This window comes from Schistocerca americana, chromosome 2, assembly GCF_021461395.2.
Source record: "Schistocerca americana isolate TAMUIC-IGC-003095 chromosome 2, iqSchAmer2.1, whole genome shotgun sequence".
NCBI lineage: Eukaryota > Metazoa > Arthropoda > Insecta > Orthoptera > Acrididae > Schistocerca > Schistocerca americana.
Window position 1 is genome coordinate 309,985,957 of NC_060120.1, and position 25,456 is coordinate 310,011,412.

The 25,456-nt window shown below is 44.1% G+C and overlaps 1 protein-coding gene across 3 annotated transcripts in view; it reads right to left on the minus strand.

The window, feature by feature from the left end:
- Nucleotides 1–25,456, minus strand: part of LOC124594838 (wiskott-Aldrich syndrome protein family member 3) — a 277,912-nt gene that overhangs the window by 113,683 nt on the left and 138,773 nt on the right. For all 3 annotated transcript variants that reach the window (XM_047133290.1, XM_047133288.1, XM_047133289.1), the window contains exon 2: nt 16,539–16,604. The gene's annotated coding sequence lies outside the window, so the exon portion shown is untranslated. The remainder of the gene's footprint in view (nt 1–16,538; nt 16,605–25,456) is intronic.

Consider the following 25,456-nt stretch of genomic DNA (forward strand, 5'->3'; position numbering starts at 1 on the left):
TGACTGTAGCATTTTACTTCTAAGTTATTTTATCGTCGGTAGTCGGTTAAGAAAGGTAAAAAATATATCAAGCAGCTCATCAGGATTCTTCTGCAAAGTTGGGTCACTGTACGTCCAACCCATTGTCAACTCTAACAAACCACCTTTCATACTTCTGTTTTCAACGCTCGATCTACGTGATCTGGAGGTTTTGTTTTGTTGAGATAGGAAATCTTCACCTCAGTTATTATTATTATTATTCACTGTCCAAATGATCCATTGGGACGCCACTCACTACACAGTTTGCACACATTACCACACACTGGCGAAGCAGAGTACAGGAAACCTCGTTGCTTCTGCGCAACTGCGATAAAAACGCCCTACTGTGACGGCGATGCCACCGACGACTGCTGCGAAAAAACTAGAAAAAAATGGGTACTGGCCCACTCCACAAGGGTTGTCTAGGGCGAAAGCTTCACGGAGCGAGAATTTCAGCCCATTGTGGCACCTTCCGTTTTGATCTGTTAGTTCTATTTGTGACGCGACAAAAATCTAACATCATCGTAGAAAATTATGTAGGGTGGTATTAGTCTAAGGGTGGAAGTAGCTCATTTATATCTCGTGCAATATGCACAGGGACGTTTAGACGTAGAAGAAAATTCTTTGTGACAGCTTTCCTCGCCGAATACTATGAGTAACATGACCCAGAAACTTAACGCCTGGTAGTGGGTATCAGCACAGTTTGCGCACCCCACGCTCCAGGTACAGACTGATGAGAAGCGCTTTTCTCCTTATCTAAATAGTGTGTGTGTGCATCTACGAAACAGTCTTTTAAAGCCCAAGTGTTCTAGAGCTGATGAGCACGGTGTGGAAAGTCTGGACGAAAGCGCTTTACCACAATATGGAAACTTTTCTACTGATTCTATTACAATTTTATCTTTATACGAAAAGTAATGAGTAATCTATAGAGGTGGCCCGGCTTCATACTGACAATACGTCAGTAACAGGGTAGAAACAATAGGGTATCTCAAGTCTTGCACCTGGAACGGTAGGAAATCGCGGAATCTCGTTACAGCAGTATCCTTTACAATGCAGAATATTAATTATTTCGAAAGAAGGCGAGAAGGGTTCATCGTAGCAGTATCAATGAAGTTGGCAGTGGTACGCTCGGCTCATGTCGTCCATTACGTGCGGCCAAACAGAAGTCTGAAAAAGCGCGCATCAGATCAAGTTTTACGCAACAAGACTAATATGACGATTTGCTGAATGGCTCATGTGGCATCAATTTCATTTGCACGTCGCCCAAGCGCAGAATAACTCCGCAGTGACTGGGGAGCATACGCTAGCTACCACGCATGGTGACGTCACGGCACAGTTCCGGCAGCGCGCGTCGTTCCGCAAGCGTGCACCGCGCCCAGCCAGTGCGAGCTTTCCCCTCCTGGCCGCCCTGCGATGACGTCACGCAGAGCTGCGCGCTCAGCTGGTGGTGGGAGTGGCGCGGCGCGGCAGCTCTTAGCAGAAGGCGGCAGTCGCAGCCAGGACTGCGCAGCGAGAGGAGATTGAACTGCGGACAGTAGTACGGCTTACATCAGACGGCCCCTTCAGAGGTTCCATTCTCACTTTTCCCCGTCTTAAGACAGACGTGTTGTACCAGAGTCTCCGGGCTAAACAGCTTGTTCTGTAATTGGAACCCGCAACTGGTTTGAACACGACAGCATCTAAAACACGTATTAATATGTTCCTAACTATCTGCGAGCGTGTGCTGAAAAGTTATGCCTCCGAATATTTTGATATGAAAACTCTTAGGGCTTTTTAAATACAACAATCTCACTGACATTCTACATCGCCGTTCTTCATGTCAAATATTTATTTCTCAACAGTCACCCTAACGAAAAACATTCTCCCAACAACAGACCAGTTTGTTGATACCGTCACTGCAGAATGTTTGCTGACGGAGCCACAACCTCGCCTCTGCTTGTACAGCTTCATCACTAGCTAACTGAAGTCATCGAAGGTGTTTTTTAAGCTTTGTAAACAGATGAAAATCGAATAGGGTCAAGACAGAACCGTGTGGAGGATGATAGACGACAGCGAACCAAGCCGCCCGATTGTTGCACACGTCGCAGCGCTCGTGTGCGGTCTGGAATTGTCATGCTGAAGGAGAGGGTGTTCCATACGTGGACGAACTCTTCGAAATTCGATTACAGCACGCTTTTCTCACGTACCAAATAGTTACGTTACCTATCGCCATGTTACACGCTACAATTCGGAGCCATCCAGCGGCAGACGGATGAAAATACGTAGACACGAAGAACAGAGATGTAGAATATTAATAACGCTTGAACGTTTGTTTTATTTAAGAGGCTTCAGGGCTTTCACGTAACACTCTGATGCATCATTTTTGAGCACGCCCTCGTATGTAACTAACTCTCGAACAATCTTTTTTTTACAGTTTTATTGTACTGTAAATGTTTTCGGCCTAAGTCGATCGTCAGGCGGTAGTATTGATTTCTTGGCAAATTTTACATTTGTGTACTAAAATACAACAAAGTTTTTGTAAACTAAGTAATCACAAAAACTTTGTTACATTTCAGGACACAAATGTAAAACTTCCCAGGAAATCAATGTTACCGTCTGATGACGGGGTCGGGCCCGAAACTACACTCCTGGAAATTGAAATAAGAACACCGTGAATTCATTGTCCCAGGAAGGGGAAACTTTATTGACACATTCCTGGGGTCAGATACATCACATGATCACACTGACAGAACCACAGGCACATAGACACAGGCAACAGAGCATGCACAATGTCGGCACTAGTACAGTGTATATCCACCTTTCGCAGCAATGCAGGCTGCTATTCTCCCATGGAGACGATCGTAGAGATGCTGGATGTAGTCCTGTGGAACGGCTTGCCATGCCATTTCCACCTGGCGCCTCAGTTGGACCAGCGTTCGTGCTGGACGTGCAGACCGCGTGAGACGACGCTTCATCCAGTCCCAAACATGCTCAATGGGGGACAGATCCGGAGATCTTGCTGGCCAGGGTAGTTGACTTACACCTTCTAGAGCACGTTGGGTGGCACGGGATACATGCGGACGTGCATTGTCCTGTTGGAACAGCAAGTTCCCTTGCCGGTCTAGGAATGGTAGAACGATGGGTTCGATGACGGTTTGGATGTACCGTGCACTATTCAGTGTCCCCTCGACGATCACCAGTGGTGTACGGCCAGTGTAGGAGATCGCTCCCCACACCATGATGCCGGGTGTTGGCCCTGTGTGCCTCGGTCGTATGCAGTCCTGATTGTGGCGCTCACCTGCACGGCGCCAAACACGCATACTACCATCATTGGCACCAAGGCAGAAGCGACTCTCATCGCTGAAGACGACACGTCTCCACTCGTCCCTCCATTCACGCCTGTCGCGACACCACTGGAGGCGGGCTGCACGATGTTGGGGCGTGAGCGGAAGACGGCCTAACTGTGTGCGGGACCGTAGCCCAGCTTCATGGAGACGGTTGCGAATGGTCCTCGCCGATACCCCAGGAGCAACAGTGTCCCTAATTTGCTGGGAAGTGGCGGTGCGGTCCCCTACGGCACTGCGTAGGATCCTACGGTCTTGGCGTGCATCCGTGCGTCGCTGCGGTCCGGTCCCAGGTCGACGGGCACGTGCACCTTCCGCCGACCACTGGCGACAACATCGATGTACTGTGGAGACTTCACGCCCCGCGTGTTGAGCAATTCGGCGGTACGTCCACCCGGCCTCCCGCATGCCCACTATACGCCCTCGCTCAAAGTCCGTCAACTGCACATACGGTCCACGTCCACGCTGTCGCGGCATGCTACCAGTGTTAAAGACTGCGATGGAGCTCCGTATGCCACGGCAAACTGGCTGACACTGACGGCGGCGGTGCACAAATGCTGGGCAGCTAGCGCCATTCGACGGCCAACACCGCGGTTCCTGGTGTGTCCGCTGTGCCGTGCGTGTGATCATTGCTTGTACAGCCCTCTCGCAGTGTCCGGAGCAAGTATGGTGGGTCTGACACACCGGTGTCAATGTGTTCTTTTTTCCATTTCCGGGAGTGTAGTAACGGTATAATAAAATCATTTCTAAAAAAGTTGTGGTTGGTTGTAGTGTTTCCTATAAGTTTGCTTCCCGAAACCCGATAAATCCAATCCAATAATTGACAAAATCATGTCTATCTTTTCTATTTTGCCAACTCTCAGCGAACGTAGCTTCATGCCACTGTCAGACTTCGTCTTTGCATTCCACCATTAATGAAAAAACATGTCTAACATTTTTATGCGTTTTCGACATGTTTAGTTATTAGCCGTACGTCAATAATAGTTAACTGATTTCATCATTTGTGCGTCTGGAAAATGATAATGTTATGTTTCGCTCTATTTCCAAAAACAGTGGGATGAAATTGCGTATTACGTGATGGATCAAATAAATCTGGTTCGGACAGAGTTTCCGGCATCTATGAACAACAGATTAACCGTAAGGATATATGTGCACCAGTCCCAATACCAGAAAAAAAATCTGGTGAAGTGAAAGCTAGCCTGCAGGGAAGCCCGACAAAATCAGGATCTTCATCTTTGGTCTCCCACTTTTCTGTTCTGCTCAATATAAGACTTGCCACACATATTTATACGTGTTCAGTCCGAGTTAGCATTGGGATATTTGGAACCTACCTGCATTCATTTCGTCATTAGATGCTTGTTTCAGCCTGTCTGGATATGTGAACTCTCAGCGCTCGAACAAGTACGGATTAAAAAAAAAAAATTGCATTTGTAGTTGAAACGCCGTTGCATAATGCTGAGACTGAAATCACTGTTTGTATAACAGTGATCTGCAGCGCAGACCAAGGTGTAAGTCAATTCGGAGGGTGACTGGTTGCAAGTTAGCGTAACCTACCATTGTTAATACGCAATTGGAAGCATATTAACCGTATTTTTCTTTGTATATAAACTGCGACATAAATTGAGAAAAGCTGTATTACATACTAGACAAATCATCGACTAGTATTTCTGTGCATATTGTGTACATGTGTCGAACCCCAAACCATTAAAAATGCAGAAAGGGTGTGGGAGCTACCTACATCCACCTAAGATTGGTATTTGTGGTGTCTCGTATACTTTAGTGAAACAAATCGTCAGCAGTCCTACGATCCAAGAAAAAAACTGCCAGTGTAAATGTACTGAAGTAAAAAACTAAATGCGATTCCGCTACCTGGTAAATTTAGCAAATCTTACACAATATTTTTAACCTAAAAATGAACACACACGTGCAACAGATTATTTAAATAATCAGATCTGTTACGTAATTTCAAGTTACTGATGGGGTTTCTGGAAATAAATATGGAAGGCATTTAGTGTACCTAACATTTTTTCAGATGCACTATAGGTTAGAAAATTTAAAAAGGGAAATGGATAGGTTAAAGTTAGATATAGTGGGAGGAACAAGACTTTTGGTCAGGTGATTACAGGGTTATAAATACAAAATCAAATAGGGGTGTTGCAGGAGTAGGTTTAATAATGAATAAAAAAATAGGAATGCGGGTAAGCTACTACAAACAGCATAGTAAACGCATTATTGTGGCCAAGATAGACACAAAGCCCATGCCTACTACAGTAGTACAAGTTTATATGCCAACTAGCTCTGCAGATGAAGAAATTGATGAAATTTATGACGAGATAAAAGAAATTATCCAGGTAGTGAAGGGAGACGAAAATTTAATAGTCATGGGTGACTGGAATTCGTCAGTATGAAAAGGGAGAGAAGGAAACATAGTAGGTGAATATGGATTGGGGGGAAGAAATGAAAGGGGAAGCCGCCGTGTAGAATTTTGCACAGAGCATAACTTAATCATAGCTAACACTTGGTTCAAGAATCATAAAAGAAGGTTGTATACCTCGAAGAATCCTGGAGATACTAAAAGGTATCAGATAGATTATATAATGGTAAGACAGAGATTTAGGAACCAGGTTTTAAATTGTAAGACATTTCCAGGGGCAGATGTGGATTCTGACCACAATCTATTGGTTATGAACTGCAGATTGAAACTGAAGAAACTGCAAAAAGGTGGGAATTTAAGGAGTTGGGACCTGGATAAACTGGAAGAACCAGAGGTTGTAGAGAATTTGAGGGAGCGCATAAGGGAACAATTGACAGGAATGGGGGAAAGAAATACAGTAGAAGAAGAATGGGTAGCTCTGAGGGATGAACTAGTGAAGGCAGCAGAGGATCAAGTAGGTAAAAAGACGAGGGCTAATAGAAATCCTTGGGTAACAGAAGAAATATTGAATTTAATTGATGAACGGAGAAAATATAAAAATGCAGTAAATGAAGCAGGCAAAATGGAATACAAACGTCTCAAAAATGAGATCGACAGGAAGTGCAAAATGGCTAAGCAGGGATGGCTAGAGGACAAATGTAAGGATGTAGAGGCTTATCTCACTAGGGGTAAGATAGATACTGCCTACAGGAAAATTAAAGAGACCTTTGGAGAGAAGAGAACCACTTGTATGAATATCAAGAGCTCAGATGGCAACCCAGTTCTAAGCAAACAAGGGAAGGCAGAAAGGTGGAAGGAGTATATAGAGGGTTTATACAAGGGCCATGTACTTGAGGACAATATTATGGAAATGGAAGAGGATGTAGATGAAGACGAAATGGGAGATATGATACTGCGTGAAGAATTTGACAGAGCACTGAAAGACCTGAGTCGAAACAAGGCCCCGGTTATAGACAACATTCCATTAGAACTACTGATGTCCTTGGGAGAGCCAGTCATGACAAAACTCTAACATCTGGTGAGCAAGACGTATAAGACAGGCGAAATACCCTCAGACTTCAAGAAGAATATTATAATTCCAATCCCAAAGAAAGCAGGTGTTGACAGATGTGAAAATTTGCGAACTATCAGTTTAATAAGTCACAGCTGCAAAATACTAACGCGAATTCTTTACAGACGAATGGAAAAACTGGTAGAAGCGGACCTCGGGGAAGATCAAGTTGGATTCCGTAGAAATGTTGAAACACGTGAGGCAATACTAACCTTACGACTTATCTTAGAAGAAAGATTAAGAAAAGGCAAACCTACGTTTCTAGCATTTGTAGACTTAGAGAAAGCTTTTGACAATGTTGACTGGAATACTCTCTTTCAAATTCTGAAGGTGGCAGGGGTAAAATACAGGGAGCGAAAGGCTATTTACAATTTGTACAGAAACCAGATGGCAGTTATAAGAGTCGAGGGGTATGAAAGGGAAGCAGTGGTTGGGAAGGGAGTGAGACAGGCTTGTAGCCTATCCCCGATGTTATTCAATCTGTATATCGAGCAAGCAATAAAGGATACAAAAGGAAAGTTCGGAGTAGGTATTAAAATCCATGGAGAAGAAATAAAAACGTTGAGGTTCGCCGATGACATTGTAATTCAATCAGAGACAGCAAAGGACCTGGAAGAGCAGCTGAACGGAATGGACAGTGTCTTGAAAGGAAGATACAAGATTAAAATCAACAAAAGCAAAACGAGGATAATGGAATGTAGTCTAATTAAGTTGGGTGATGCTGAGGGAATTAGGTTAGGAAATGAAACACTTAAAGTAGTAAAGGAGTTTTGCTATTTGGGAAGTAAAATAACTGATGATGGTCGAAGCAGAGAGGATATAAAATGTAGACTGGCAATGGCAAGGAAAGCATTTCTGAAGAAGAGAAATTTGTTAACATCGAGTATAGATTTAAGTGTCAGGAAGTCATTTCTGAAAGTGTTTGTATGGAGTGTAGCCATGTATGGAAGTGAAACATGGACGATAACTAGTTTGGACAAGAAGAGAATAGAAGCTTTCGAAATGTGGTGCTACAGAAGAATGCTGAAGATAAGGTGGGTAGATCACGTAACTAATGAGGAGGTATTGAATAGGATTGGGGAGAAGAGAAGTTTGTGGCATAACTTGACTAGAAGAAGGGACCGGTTGGTAGGACATGTTTTGAGGCATCAAGGGATCACAAATTTAGCATTGGAGGGCAGCGTGGAGGGTAAAAATCGAAGAGGGAGACCAAGAGATGAATACACTAAGCAGATTCAGAAGGATGTAGGCTGCAGTAGGTACTGGGACATGATGAAGCTTGCGCAGGATAGAGTAGCATGGAGAGCTGCATCAAACCAGTCTCAGGACTGAAGACCACAACAACAACAACATGCCGAAAACCCAGCGATTGTGAACTGTGGTAAGGCATTATCCAGCAAAGCCTCGGGGATATAGGGTGCCCTTATATTATAGTGGCTGTTATTCAGAGCCAAATTGTACTTTATGGCAAATTTTAGGTACATGCTAACGTTATGGAATTTGTTAAACACCGGACAGGAGCCAGAATATCAGAAAAATACTTTGATATTAAATCTACTGTCCTGAAATTGAAACATTACGAATGCTTGATACAAGTAAAGAAAGTCAATGGTCCGGGTTAGAGTCCCGATATGACAAAACAGTTATAGTTTTTCGCATATGTTCATTGCTAGAGTGTTGAAAAACATAATCGTCGTCCGCCGATGAACCCGGAGCGGAAGCGGCGAAGGCCGCCAGATGAGGAAGCCAGAGGACTGGTCTGCCCCGCGCAGCCAGCGGAAACAGCGCCAGCTCAGCGACTCCAGGTCACGTGGCTCGCCCGGCTGTTGTGCATCTCTGACAAGGGAAGCCCATTACCTGGCACTCTTAGAACAGCACGAAAATTTTCTTACAATATAAATCACTCATCCGAAAAACCGTTATACGAGCTATTCACACACAAAATTGTGTCTTACGACCCCACACCTATTCAAGTTCAACTAGGTAGATACGAAGAAAAAATATCGGCATAACATGACCAAAAAACGTATTTCAATGTCATGACTTACTCCTATATTTTGCTCGTCTTAAAATAATTACGCTATCTGAATAGTTTAATTCAACTGCTACGAATTTTAGACCTGTTATCTTGACACTCTAAACAGGCCGTACTTATTGAATACCCGTGATACCACACAATGTTTTATATTACATACACAGCTACAAATCATATTCATAGCAACTACTGTTAATATTACTGTAGACATTAAACACCGGTGAAAATTAAGGAACTACAACATAAAATGAAAAGAATTCAGTTAAAGTCCTAAGTGAATAAAATCCCACTTATATTACACTGCTTGACAGTTGCTCAGGAACCGACGCATTGTTTGACAGGAACAATTATATGCAATGATGGACGACGTGAAACAATAGATAATTAACAGAATTGAAATGGTATGTTTATAACGGGGAATGGGACAGAGTCCTTGGAGAGTATTGTCCCACGGCTCTCTCAAGGTGGTTTTCCGCTCTTGCACGGTTCGGGGAGGGGGTGTTCGTTGAGAAACGCGTTTGCCAAGACGATCGCCGGCATGCTCCATAGGGCTTATGTCAGGGTAGTACGCAGCCCACTCCACACGTTCAATATCTTCACTTTCCAGTGTGTGACACCTCAGCGGTCCTGTGTGGGCCGGCACTGTCGTCCATAAAGAGAATAAAGGGAAAGTCTGGACACACCGCACCCCTTAAAAGACGGACATCATCCACAATATTGCAATACTGATGTGATGTAACGGTACCTCGCGCAACGCTATGAAGTGGTATTTGGCCACTGAGCATAATGGCTGCCGTGTGGGCGCTCAGGCCATACCGATGACGTTCATGAACATTCTGTAAGATTTAACTTTTTTCCTCTCTCCACGCCCAATGTATGGCAGACTAACTTGCCACAGAGAAGGGAGTCCGCAGGGGAACATCACGCTGGACCACTATTACTGAACCAAGCAAGGTGCTCCCTAGACCAATGACTTCTTTCTCGACGATGGCGAGGTTGAAGTGGGATGCAATTAACAAGCTTCGCAACATACTGTAATATCCACGCCACTATGTTCTAGCCACAAGATGTTAAAATGAACTAAGCGAACAAACTTCAACAAATATTATCAATACTACGTATAAAAGGTACTACGTGATGAGTTTGACAGAGCTCTGAAAGACCTAAGTCGAAACAAGGCCCCGGGAGTAGACAACATTCCATTAGAACTACTGACAGCCTTGGGAGAGCCAGTCCTGACAAAACTATACCATCTGGTGTGCAAGATGTATGAGACAGGCGAAATACCCTCAGACTTCAAGAAGAATATAATATTTCCAATCCCAAAGAAAGCAGGCGTTGACAGATGTGAAAATTACCGAACTATCAGCTTAATAAGTCACAGCTGCAAAATACTAACGCGAATTCTTTACAGACGAATGGAAAAACTGGTAGAAGCGGACATCGGGGAAGATCAGTTTGGATTCCGTAGAAATGTTGGAACACGTGAGGCAATACTAACCTTACGACTTATCTTAGAAGAAAGATTAAGAAAAGGCAAACCTACGTTTCTAGCATTTGTAGACTTAGAGAAAGCTTTTGACAATGTTGACTGGAATACTCTCTTTCAAATTCTAAAGGTGGCAGGGGTAAAATACAGGGAGCGAAAGGCTATTTACAATTTGTACAGAAACCAGGTGGCAGTAATAAGAGTCGAGGGACATGAAAGGGAAGTAGTGGTTGGGAAGGGAGTGAGACAGGGTTGTACCCTCTCCCCTATGTTATTCAATCTGTATATTGAGCAAGCAGCAAAGGAAACAAAAGAAAAATTCCGAGTAGGTATTAAATTCCATGGAGAAGAAATAAAAATTTTGAGGTTTGCCGATGACATTGTAATTCTGTCAGAAACAGCAAAGAACTTCGAAGAGCAGTTGAACGGAATGGACAGTGTCTTGAAAGGAGGATATAAGATGAACATCAACAGAAGCAAAACGAGGATAATGGAATGTAGTCGAATTAAGTCGGGTGATGCTGAGGGAATTAGATTACGAAATGAGACACTTAAAGTAGTAAAGGAGTTTTGCTATTTGGGGAGCAAAATAACTGATGATGGTCGAAGTAGAGAAGATATAAAATGTAGACTAGCAATGGCAAGGAAAGTGTTTCTGAAGAAGAGAAATTTGTTAACATCGAGTATAGATTTAAGTGTCAGGAAGTCGTTTCTGAAAGTATTTGTCTGGAGTGTAGCCATGTATGGAAGTGAAACATGGACGATAAATAGTTTGGACAAGAAGAGAATAGAAGCTTTCGAAATGTGGTGCTACAGAAGAATGCTGAAGATTAGATGGGTAGATCACATAACTAATGAAGAGGTATTGAATAGAATTGGGGAGGAGTTCGTGGCACAACTTGACAAGAAGAAGGGACCGGTTGGTAGGACATGTTCTGAGGCATCAGGGGATCACAAATTTAGCATTGGAGGGCAGTGTGGAGGGTAAAAATCGTAGAGGGAGACCAAGAGATGAATACACTAAGCAGATTCAGAAGGATGTAGGTTGCAGTAAGTACTGGGAGATGAAGCTTGCACAGGATAGAGTAGCATGGAGAGCTGCATCAAACCAGTCTCAGGACTTTCTTGACGATATTTTTCTTGTTTCACAGTTTATGTTAGCAGTTTCTTTTATAGAAAACTATTGGGTCTTGTGCAAACCTTGCTATTAGGTTATGTCTCTACTCCATTTTTATTTTTATCTAATCTACATCCGAATCTGCAAAATTCGTTTACCTAGGAGAAAGGATGTCATGGACTTTTTTTCTTACGAGCGTAAGTCAAATGAAAATCTTAAATATTATTTATTGTGCAGAAGTGGTACAAAACTGTATCACTTTTCTACATAATCTCCCCCACGCTCAATGCAAGTCCTCCAGCACTTACAAGGTGCATAAAATTCCTTTACAAAAAAATTCTTTTGGTAGTCCGCGCAACCACTCATGCACCCGTGGCGTACCTCTTCATCAGAACGGAACTTCTTTCCTCCACTGAATCTTTGAGTGGTCCAAACATATGGAAATCACTTAGTGATTAATGGCGTCATTCCTCGCCCTCTTCGTTTCCAGCTGGTGGAGGAGGAAATTAAGGGGAGGAGATGTGTGCAAAGTATGTAGCATACAAGTATACGAGCGAAGCCACGGATAAAAGCTAGTGTCTATTTAATTAATTAAAAACAAGTTCTTAATATAATGTTTTTAAACTGGCCTACAAAATCTGAAATAATTTCTCCTAGCCTCATACAGATGATCCTGAAGATTTATGGTTGTGAATTTTAATAGCTATTACAATAAATTTAAATTTTACAACAAAAAACATAAGGTCCGTGCAATACATAACTGACCCAACTATTATCTACTGCATGCACCCCACGTTTTTAGTTTTAAATCTTCCAAGTATTGTCGTAGCTATTAAGAGTTCACACGAACAAGACTGACTGTGTAGGGTAAAGAACCTGTGTGGGGCAGAGAAAACTAATTTCACACTTTATTTAAAAAGTTTTACTAGAAATTTATTTCTATTTAAATTGTCGTTTCTTTCATAAATTACCTCTAAAAGGTTGTCAATGTAACTTTCACCCGAGTTTCGTTCCCTAGTTTTGCACTGTAACCGGGATTGCTGTTGCGAAACAGAAGCTTTAGTTATTAGCGGAGCGAAGGGGGATGACAGGACTCGTATACCAAGTCAGATACAGAGTCGTCAAGGCCAAGAGCTACTTAACTGCAGATTGTTATTTGACAGGTGTTCCAATTCATACGTTTGTCTGAAGGTCTATATCGCGACCTGTCTATTTTTCTGCCGGTCACGTACGTCTAAAGCCAACATCGTTTTGAATAGACCATTCGGACGAACAAAAATGTATGCAAACAGCAGAGCAAACGGCAAAGCACTTACGGTACCAAATCATCGTCGTGAACTAATTTCAGTTCACTTACAAGGGGAAGACCTCTCAGGTACGGCCAAAACAGATTCGGCACACATCTGACAGGTCGCCTGTGCACAACCTAAAATGAAAGTCCTAGTTATTTTGGCTCAACAACCCTCTTTTTCTAAAAAACTACACCTAAAAATGACGGGCAAAAGACTCAGAACTGACGGGATCGATAAATAACTGAAAACTGACCACTGAGCATTTTTCATCATCATATGTGGAGTCCGCAAACGCATATTTTCCTAGAAATCTGTGAGAGGAACTTTTTCAACTGCCGTTTCTGTACCCGTACGGTAATAGCTGTTCAACGAAAGCAAGGCTGGCTTAGGGGCCTTGGCGTCATTTCATTTAACGGCGCATATCGTATGGAGACAACGGCAGTCTAAAAGGTTTCTTTCGTCGATTTGTTGGAAAATATACGATTGTGGAGCCATGTAAGTTGACAAAAATGTTCAGTATTCAATTGTCTATCGACCCCGTCAATTCTGAGTCTTTTGCCCGTCATTATTTTTAGGTGAATCGATCGCGCGTCATTAACTTCAGGGGTAGTTTTCCGAAAAACGGAGGGGCGGTGGGGGGTGTTGTGCCAACAAACCAATTGCCAAATATGAGCCGAATCAGTTGGTCGTGTCTGAGGCCTTCCTCTTGGTAGAAGGACGCCCCCCCCCTCCCCCAACGCACTAATAAAATGAAGTGTTCAGTTAATGAACGCCGGTTCACAATAAACGCGAATTTGCTGTGACGCTTATCATCCTGACGTAGGGTCAGTCCACAGAATTGGTTGGCCTGCTGAAATTATCTTGCATACATGTAGAAAGTTTTGCATATCGTGCCACCTTAAGCGAAACCATCGATTATATGCACTGGTGGAAAAGAATCTCAACACTAAAAAATAAGTGGAGTAATGAAATTTCGGGAATGCATTTGTCTACGTAAACTATTTAAGTTACCGAAACTGGAAGATCACAGGTTAATGTAACCTCGAGATATACTATTGGAAATGTGAAATGCAAGTACATTAATCACCTGTGCAAACGCCATAACGTTGAATGCAAGCATGCAAACGTGCATGGATTGTGTTGTACAGGCGCAGAATGTCAGTGTGTTGGTCGGTCAATTTGAGGATGGTTAATGGCGCCCGATGATGTCCCAGATGTGCTCGATGGAGACAGATCTAGTGATCAAGCAGGCCAAGGTAACATGTTGATGCTCTGCAGAGCATGCTTCATTAAAACAGCGGTATGTGGGCGAGCGTTATTCCGTTGCAAAACACCCCGTGGAATGCTATTCATGAATGTCAGCACAACAGGTCGAATCACCAGACTGACATACAAATTTTCGGACACTGTGCTTGGGATAACCACGAGAGTGCTTCTGCCATCATACGAAATTGCACCCCAGACATAATTCCAGGTGTAGGTCCAGCGCGTCTCGCACGTAGACAGGTTATTTGCAGTCCCTCAACTGTCTTCCTTCTAACCAACACACAGGGCCATCTCTGGCAGCAAGAAAGAACCAGCTTTCATCAGAAAACACAACCGACCCCCACCCTGCCATCTAATGAGCGCTCGCTTGACACAACTGAAGTCGCAAACGGCGGTCGTTAGGGTAAGTGGAATGCACGCTATAGGGCGTCTGGCTCGGAGCTGTCCTTAAAGAAACCGATTTGTAACAGTTCATTGCGTCACGGCGGTGGCAACTGCTGCTCACATTGCTCCTGTATATGTAGTGCAATGCACCAGAGCTATACGCCCAACACCATTGTCTTTCCTCTCGGTAACGCCACGTGGCCGGCCGGAGGCCGGTCTTCTTGCGACAGTACGAGGTGCATTCAAGTTCTAAGCCCTCCGATTTTTTTTTCTAATTAACTACTCACCCGAAATCGATGAAACTGGCTTTACTTCTCGACGTAATCGCCCTGCAGACGTACACATTTTTCACAACGCTGACGCCATGATTCCACGGCAGCGGCGAAGGCTTCTTTAGGAGTCTGTTTTGACCACTGGAAAATCGCTGAGGCAATAGCAGCACGGCTGGTGAATGTGCGGCCACGGAGAGTGTCGTTCATTGTTGGAAAAGGCCAAAAGTCACTAGGAGCCAGGTCAGGTGAGTAGGGAGCATGAGGAATCACTTCAAAGTTGTTTTCACGAAGAAACTGTTGCTTAACATTAGCTCGATGTGTGGGTGCGTTGTCTTGGTGAAACAGCACACGCGCAGCCCTTCCCGGACGTTTTTGTTGCAGTGCAGGAAGGAATTTGTTCTTCAAAACATCTTCGTAGGATGCACCTGTTACCGTAGTGCCCTTTGGAATGCAATGGGTAAGGATTACGCCCTCGCTGTCCCAGAACATGGACACCATCATTTTTTCAGCACTGGCGGTTACCCGAAAATTTTTTGGTGGCGATGAATCTGTGTGCTTCCATTGAGCTGACTGGTGCTTTGTTTCTGGATTGAAAAATGGCATCCACGTCTCATCCATTGTCACAACCGACGAAAAGAAAGTCCCATTCATGCTGTCGTTGCGCATCAACATTGCTTGGCAACATGCCACACGGGCAGCCATGTGGTCGTCCGTCAGCATTCGTGGCACCCACCTGGATGACACTTTTCGCATTTTCAGGTCGTCATGCAGGATTGTGTGCACAGAACCCACAGAAATGGCAACTCTGGAGGCGATCTGTTCAACAGTCATTCGGCGATCCCCCAAAATTCTCTCCACTTTCTCGATCATGTCGTCAGACCGGCTTGTGTGAGCCCGAGGTTGTTTCGGTTTGTCACATGATGTTCTGCCTTCATTAAACTGTTGCACCCACGAACGCACTTTCGACACATCCATAACTCCATCACCACGTCTCCTTCAACTGTCGATGAATTTCAATTGGTTTCACACCACGCAAATTCAGAAAACGAATGATTGCACGCTGTTCAAGTAAGGAAAACGTCGCCATTTTAAGTATTTAAAACAGTTCTCATTCTCGCCGCTGGCGGTAAAATTCCATCTGCCGTATGGTGCTGCCATCTCTGGGACGTATTGACAATGAACGCGGCCTCATTTTAAAACAATGCGCATGTTTCTATCTCTTTCCAGTCCGGAGAAAAAAAATCGTAGGCCTTAGAACTTGAATGCACCTCGTACATTCTCGTGACCACCTCTACCGCTACTCTTGTACAGTGGCTACATTCCTGCCAAGTATTTCTGTAATATCGCAGAAGGGACATCTGGCTTCTCGTAGCTCTGTTACACGACCTCATTCAAACTCAGTGAGCTGTTGATAATGGCATCTTTACCGCCTTAAAAGCTTTCTTGATATGAACTCACGAAGTCCGATCTCTTATGCGCCTGGCGCAAAATTTGAAGAGACATCTTTCGGACGAAGAAACACGCCTACCAATTTTCGTTTGTGTAACATAACTCATTCTTGGTGCTGCGATTTTTTTCCGTGACCTTATATGGTGAGACACCCACAAACATGAAACGGATAAGATTGTATATCACCGCAGAGCAAGGAAAGAAAACGGATAGCACTGCTAAACTGGTACAAGCATGGGTCAGTTGCTTTTTATTACGTTACTCATCGCTGCTGTTTTCGGGTACCTTTCATTACTCTTGTAAGATTAAAGCTGAAACAGGTCTTCAGCTATGTGTTTTAAGACGAAATGGAATTTCCATTTGCGTTTCCCTTCCTGCATCTTTCAGTGATAAGCGTGCGGTACTTACACTCAACCCAGAACATTGTCGAAGTCCACTGCCTGTAGCACAGTCCATGGATTCAGTTTCTCGTACCTGTAACACAAACAAAATAATATAAATGTGACAGACATGCATGAGGCAGGCGACCATTGTTATAATAACCTGCTCTGGGTTCAGGCCGACTGCGTCGCAGTTGTGAAAGTCAGACACCATCCAAGGAATGACTATTGCTCATATGATGGGTATCGGTATTTATCCATCATCAGATATCGAGGAGCTATTGCTGCAGACTACTGTGCGAATGTTTCACATACAACTTTAAAACATCACATCTACGTGCAGAAATCGCTCCTGGATACCTAATGACGAATAAATTCAGAAACGTGTCATATGAGTAATAAAGTTTGCCTGATGTCTGACTTTTACCACAGCGACCCAGTCAGGCTGAATGCAGAACTATACACACAAACAAAAGAGTTAGCTTAGGTGAAATCTCGGCCTTTCAGTATCAAATATTTTATACTGTAAGCTCAACTCTGCTGCGTCAAACTACGCTACTGTTCTTTGTACTTCATGCTGATGCCCTAACAGCCCGGAAGGCAAAAGCCTAGTGTCATCCGGAAGCAATATTTATTGCAGAATAGTTATTTCTGACATGGCTGACTTGTAGGTGAAAGACACAGTAAGCTTGTTGTCAGAAGTTTAGCTTTACGCTTTATGGCTAAATCCCACACAGTAAATTCAATGGTTCAGTTTGAACTCGTGTGAAACAGACCTTGTCGTGCTTCGGGATCGTCCTCAAAGTTTCCCCGAGCTACGTGGCACCAGCTACATTGTTTAGGTTTTTTCCGGACCGCCCGCCTGGGTTTCCTCCTAAACACAGAGAATTCGTCAATAAAGTATAACTTGTTTATGTGTTGCCTGGCCTTGACCAAGTGTTCCCGCACAAATGAATGGCCGATCACAGGGGGTGGGAAAGTGGAGGAGAACGTCTGCACTGCGACTGACTGGCCAAGATATTGAGGTTGCCGCTTCCCGCTGACATCCGGTCATGCGCCAACGGGGAAGCACACGAGCTACCGAACACAAGATGAAGCAATGCGGTTAACACTACCGCAAGGGCGCAAACAGGTCTCTACTACCGGCTCTTGAGGTTAACTGTCTGCTGCCGTCTGTGCGAGAGGCGAGTAAATGACTTCAACAAAGGGTACGATAATGGACGTGTAGCAGTTATGATTCTGAAGAGCAAACCCCTACAATCACGCAAACGCTTTACCAATTCCTGAAACGAGAATGGAGACAAACATGTTGTTAGGGTGACACATATTAAGAAGATACTATTTCAGGGGCAACTGTGGGAAGCTCTATACAGACAGCAGTTACGAGGAGCGTTCAATAAGCAACGCAACATTTCTTTTCTCGGCCAATTTCGGTTGAAAAACTTCGGAATTGTTGTGGTAACATAGTGGAATACCCCCTCTATTGTTTCACAAAGGACCGAACGGAACGGTGGCGGCGCTGTATGTAGCCTTCAATATGGGCCTGTAGCGGAGGTACGTTCCAAGCAGAGAGCTGTCAGTGAATTTCTTTTGGCGGAAAACCAGAGCATCGTAGATAATCAGAGGCGCTTCCAGAATGTCTACGGAGACCTCTGACAGTGAACAAAAGTACAGTGAGTCGTTGGGCAAGGCGTCTGTCACCATCGCAACAAGGTGGCGGAAACCTGTCCGATCTCCCGCATACACACTGATCGCACACGGCTGTGACTCCTGCAATTTTAGAACGTGCGGACACATCCGCGGTGATCGACGGATCGTTAACAACTCTCTGCACAACTAGACGCCTCTGCCGCTAGTACTGACACAGTCGTCCGCCAGTTAGGGAACACAAGGGTTCCTCGTCGCGTAACAGAAGAGCGTAAACAACAACGCATGACCATCTGTACGGCGACGGGGTTCTGGTACTCTGAAGGGGTTATTCTGTTTGACGTTCTCCCTCACGGCGCAATAATAAGCTATGAAATGTTGTGCTACCCTCAAAAAACCGAGGAAACAACATCAGCGCGTCCGTCGCTACAAAAATGCAAACGAACTTCCCCATGACAACGCAACGCCTCACACAAATTTGCTCATCCAAGAACAGCTCACAAAATTTCATTCATTTACATCGATACTCTGCAAATCACGTTTAAGTGCATGGCAGAGGGTTCATCGAATCATCTTCACAATTCTCTATTATTCCAATCTCGTACAGCGAGCGGAAAGAATGAACACCTATATCTTGCCGTACGAGCTCTGATTTCCTTTATTTTATCGTGGTGATCGTTCCGCCCTATGTAGGTCGGTGTCAACAAAATATTTTCGCATTCATTGGTCTGTCCTTCCTCATCCACCCTACCGCCCGGATCTCGCACCTCCCTACTTCCACCTGTTTCGGCCAATATGATGGGGAGGTATATGATGCAGTAAGAAGTTGGCTCAACCGTCGACCAGTAGCGTAGTACCATGCGGGCATACAAGTAAGGTGGCATAAGGCTGACGCATTGAACGGGGATGATGGAAAATCGAGTTTTGCAGCCAAAAAAGTGGGGAATAATGTGATGTACTGAAATCCTTAATAAAACCAACCTGCTTTCACGAAAAAGGTGTGTTGCATTACTCACGGAAAGCCCCTCGTATGAAGAAGCTAAATGAAGAGGTAAGAAATTTGGAAGTGGTGGGAGAATCAGGCATAACAGAAGTAACGGTACCTAGACCAGCGTAAAAAATTATCAATGATAGGACGAAGGAAGGCACACCGGACTAACTGCTTAGTACTGTTTGTTGGCCCAGGACCCTTACCAAATTGGAAGACATAAAATATTCACAAAATAGTTACAAGATCAGTCTTTTTTGTTTAGTCAGTGTGTCAGTGAGATGTTCAACAAACTTCGACGGGAGACGTTGCTAGAAAGGAGCTCCTAGTAGCAACTTCTACAAAATCCCACTAGGTCACGTTCCAATAGATGACTCTCGCAACGACCAGGACGCTAAAATTAGACATTGAGGGTTGTACAGACGGTGGGGGTAACTCTGTCGATCGCAGTACAGTAAGTCGTTGGACAAGCTGGTTATCTGGTGAAAGTGAGCAAGCCAATGCTCTGAAGCTCCCGCGATGCGACCCAAGCACTGCACAGTGCACAGACACCTGACAGAGTGCGATGTATTCACAATCTGATTTTGTCTGAAAAACGCACGTAACAGAGAACTGTCAGTCCGAATTGGAGTAGGAGAAGCTATTGTGTGCAGGATATTGATACAGCTAAAGTTGAAGAAAGTTTGTGCAAGGTTGACTCCGAGAATGTTGACGGATGCCCACAAAGAAACACGAAGGACAGCACGGGAATTGCGGAGACTACTTCCTTCCAATGATTGTGACGGAAGATGTAACCTGGTTGCATCACTCTGAACCGTAGGCAAGAAGGTGATCGATCGAATGGCATCATGCAAACACGTCGAATCGAAACTGTGGCTTCAGCAACGAAAGTGATGGCGAAGGTGATATTGGTTCGGAAAGGCTGTTACCTGTGAACATCATGCCACACGGAAGCGTTCGACGACATCGGCAAAAACTCGATGTTTTGCTGTTGCACGATAGCGCCCGGTCACGCGTCAGTAAGAAAATCATCACCGAGATCACAAAGCTTGGCTTGACAAAACTGGAACACCCACCCTACAGTCCCGATGTTGCGCTATTTGAATAGGACCTCTTCGGTAAATTGAAGCAATCCCTTCGCGGAACGAGATTTGAAGATTACGACTCCATTGCGAAGGATGCTGAACAGTTTCTCAAACGTGCTGGCCCTGACTTCTACCGCGCGTGTATACGGGCCTTAGTTCCTCGGTTGCGTAAGGTAGCTGAAAGCGAAGGAAATGACATTCCGTGTCTCAAGAATGTATGAACATAGTGTGAAAATATCGAAGGTATGGAAAACAAGTGTTAAAAAAACACTGTGGTTTTATTTTGGATTGCCCCTCGTATGGTGACTTGCGGAGTGCAGCTGTAGATGTAAAAGGGAATTAGAGTACGGGAAAGGAATACGGAATTTGTCAAGTATATTAAACAGACTGTCCAAAAGAAATGGTGGTGGTGATGGGGGGGGGGGGGGGGGGGAGGAACAAGTGTATGAATGTCCGGTATGTTACATCTGTTTTGATATAGGCAGTACCTGCGGTCTTTCTGCATGGCTCGAGATCTTCACTTTCAATGTAGGCAACAGTTAAAATCATTCGCTATCTATTGGCTATGTTATGCAGTAAAGTGTCACGTGACCTTCAGAAGGACGTGTGTACCGATAATTGTTTTCTAGAGAAGCACAAAGACTGCAGTTGTCATTTGTGGACGCCGCCCCAACCAATGCGACTTAATGCAGTGCAAGTTGCAAGGGCGGTCTATTTGATCAGAACAGAATGGACTTTCGGTCTGCTGCTGCGGATGCCGATGCCGCTCCTGGTGTCATCCCCAGGTTGTGGACACGCTACAGGGAGACAGGTCAGTGTACAAGGCGAATTTGAAAACGTCGCCGACGCATTACAACCCCACGTGGATAGCGATACCTGGCCGTACCTGCGTTGCGGCATCGTACGGCTACCACAAACGCACTGCAGGACGATCTCAAGCCAGTGGTGCCGCTGTGTCAAATCAGACTGTAACGAACGTGTTACGAGAAGGACCTCAAGACCCAGACGTCCTTTCGAGTAACCCGCTTGACAATATCTTTCAGCTCGCCATCACTTCTGCCGTTCCCATATCAACTGGCAAATTCGTCAGTGGTGGAAGGTGTTATTCACAGACGAGTCCAGACAACCTCCGCCGGAAGGTGATGGCCGTGTTGGTGTGTGAAGACCCGTGGTGAGCTCACCCGCCAAATTTCGTCCAATAAATCTGACAGATTCGGCCAAGGTTCTGTGATGCTGGGGGAGGCTTCAGTGTTGACAGCCGTATGGATCTTGTCGTAGTACATGGTCGCCTTACCGCCAGGCAGTACATCGAACATTTCGTGCTAGACCATGTTGTGGCTGCTGCAAACGGTGGTGGTCCTGAATGCTTTTTGATGCGAGGGCCCATGCGTCAGCAGGGATGTCTTTCGCAGCCATTTAGAGTAGCCGGCGATGAGTCCCGATCTAAATCTCTTCGTGCATATGTGGGACGTACTTTAGAGTCTGTTCGGGGTCGTCCTATGCTACAACAAACTCTCCAAGATCTGTGTTTTTTCACTGCAGAATGGGAACGGATACCACAGGCTAGCTAGCCTACGTAGACGTACAGGGAGCATGCAGGTATCCAGAAGTGATAAACGCTCACGGACGGCACACACGTTACTGAAGATCTCCTAGCGCAATGAAAAGCGCCCAGGATGACGGGATTAATGACTTCCACTTTGTTTTCGAAACTTGTCGGACATTTCAGTTCTTTTGATGTAAGCGATCGAGGGTGTAATGAAGTTTTGTAGCGTACTTAATTTGTGAAAGATAAAGTTATAAATATACCCGGTCCTCAATTATTCAGCAAAGGAGTATGGCAGACGCTTAATTCTTCTGAGCAGTGTAAAAGGCCCGAAGACTGGTCTGAACATCACTATGGTTTACAAGGCATGGCCCTGTCCGACGTAGATTGTCGTTTCACTCCTAGATGCTTCAACTGACGAATCCAGCCAGTTACATGGACAACTTACAATTCAACATGGATTTCGATCGGTTTACCACTAAGCTAAACAGTCCCCAGTCAGTCTCACAACTTTTGTCTGTATTTTCTACAAGCAATCATCGTTGGCGAAATTTGTTGCTGTGAAAAATGTAGAGTCCCTCTGCGGTATGGAATCACGTGAAACCGTAGCTCCCCAACTACTGGCTGGATATGTCACTTCAAGTGTCCTAGGAATGCAACGGTATACCACCTCTAATAGGAGGACGTGTAGCAAGGCACTGTGTTGCAACCAAACCATCTTCAACCTGTACATACTATAAATTGAAGTGTCCCACAGCAATTTCTCTTTGTATGTTGGGGATAACTATAGGTAAGACTGTAGAGACTTTGATACGAATTTCACTAATGGATAGACTGATTCACGAGGAAGGTGTGTTTATATCCACTACATATTATTATAAAGAAGTCGTCCAGCCGTAAATACTTAAGTGTCACCCGTGCGAAGCCACGGCGGATCGCTAGTTTATATAAACAAATGAGACAGAATACAGACTTTCCAGTATTTTTTCGTCCCAGACATGAAAGGAAAGATGTTGACTGCTAACTTGAAGAAAGCGCTCATGCGTGTGCGTTTATTGTAGTGCTTACTATACCAGTGCCAGCAGAAAGTCGCAGCATCTTGTAGCTGTTGCCGACTTTACAACCCGTACAATCAATCGTCGACGTTATAGCCCATACTGTCAACATTGGCCATTTACACTACTGGCAACAACGAGTATTTTTTTTTGCGCACGCACTCCTCAGAGAGCGGGCCGGACACCTCTTACCGCGTCCGTAGTACGGCGTTTGACGTCAGCCTTTGAATCTGCGGCCTCTTCCCTTCTGGCAGGTTTCCGCAACAGTTTTCAGTTTCAGTACAGTAATGAAAGTCGCCGTCCGCTATAACATGGTGATGCAACGCGGCGCGAAGCACGCGGAAGTCGGTCTGTGGCCAAGGACGCCGCAGCTTCGTGGGCTGACGTTACGGATTTACAGCTTTCAGCGGCACCGTTTCTATTGATCTCACATTCTAGGCAGTCTACATGCCACGATTAAAACCAGTATCAGAACAGAAGCGACATCTCTCACCTTTTCTCGACACACTTTGCATGCACGGGCACCAAAGGTCAATAAAAGGGTATCGCAGACGACTGAGAAAGCTGAGGTGCTATGCCGTAGGAAGGTTTTTTATAGTTTAACGTGGAACACAAATACATGGGCGACGTTTTGAACAGATGAGGCTTAAGGAGAGATTAGAGTTAAGTTACACATCCATTAGAAGAATCCGAGGAATATCCTGAGACTGCCTCCAGTTTTTGCATTATTAACGAATCAGTTTAATAATTGAGTTGTCACTGCAGTAATTCCTTTAAGTATCCATATGTACAGCGCCATTACGATAATGGTTCAAGACAAATTAGGAAGGAAGGAAACAAGATGCAGGTTTAACGTCCCGTCGTCTATGATGTCATTGCACAGGGAACACAAACTGGGATTTGCGGAGGAAAATAGTCGCGACTTAAGGAACCATCCAAGCATTCGCCCTAAGCGATATAGAGAAAACAGCTGATACCTAGAATACGAATCTTAGCGTCTTACCAATGCGCCATGTGGATCTATCTACTTTGCGTTCCAGTTCTACACACGGCTTTAAGGAAAGTCTCATACACAGCTAAATACAGTATGCTGTGTAGTATTGCATCATCGTAACTACTGATCTGTGCGAGACATAAACGTGTTTTCTGCATTTCGCGACTGACAGTTCAACTAAAAGAAAACAGTATTTTCAGACGGAGCACTGGCAAACATCGCGCATGTAAGCTACGCTAGAGTTCATGAGGTAAATGAAGGAAGGAAAAAAAGAGAAATAGTTTATTTCCAACGTCGCTTTATCTCTGTCTCTACGATTTTATATGTGGAGCAAGTTGAATTGTCAGGCGCCCTCAACCATTTCCCCGCAAATGTGCGATAATTTTACAGTCGACTACCGATTATTATAGCAAATAATATCACGACCACATCATCAAAAGATTTTACCCTAAATTGATGTTAAACTATTTTTTATACATAAGACATGCTTATAACAACATCACAACATTTGTGGTTGCTCAAAATGGCTCTGAGCACTATGGGACTTAATATCTATGGTCACCAGTCCCCTAGAACTTAGAACTACTTAAACCTAACTAACTTAAGGACATCACACAACACCCAGTCATCACGAGGCAGAGAAAATCCCTGACCCCGATTTGTGGTTGCTTCCTGATTCCTTAGGTACCATACAATCTACCTGAAATTTTATTTAAGATTCCTGTAAGAAGTCCATATTTCGAATGCCGAAAGCAGTCAAACACTGTAGCCCATATTTTGCTACCATGAACAGAATGTCTGTAACAACTGAAGATCATAATATGGTAATATGTTTCATGTGGACCTCTTTATTTGACTAATTTCAAATTGTGTCAAGTATCAGGAGAGATTTTATTGTGCAATATTGAATTCAACGACTGTTTGCAAAAGAAACGTTCAACTGATGCTAGAGAACAGAGGATCAAGTGTTACATATACAACTGTAGCCTAAATTCATCAGGTGAATTAATATTAAAAAATATAAAACATAATATTAAGTTATCCATAAGTTCGGAAATATTACAGATTCTTAACATCTAACATCGGTTTTTAAAACAGCACAAAAATTACTTTAAGACGAGACATTTTACACATTTCACTGACTCCTTAAATTTCGTAAAAGTTACAATTATTTTGTTTTGCTAAGATGGCAATACAAAGTGTGGAAGGAATACTAGACCCTATCATTGTTACTACCAAATTAATATACATTACGATTAATATACAAAGGACAAACTCATGTGAAAACGGCCACCATCCAGCTTAATTTTACTAAGGAGTATATACAACAGGAATGGTCAATGTTCAGGATATGACGGGAACGAGCATTCAAAGCAAAAGTGTGCAAAAATGCAACCCTTAAGAGCTATGAACACGTTCATCTTGAGGTATGCATTTTAGAGACAATGTTTACTACATTATTTGCTTCGAATGATCGCTCTTGTAATGTTCCTCAATACTGACCATTCCTCCTGGAACACCATGTATTTATACTTCGTTTTTGTGACCTCACATCCCATAAGCTGGGGGGTGGGGTGGGGTGGGGGAGGGGGAGGGGAGAACGAGCAAAGGTATGTCTGTATGTCCATGTA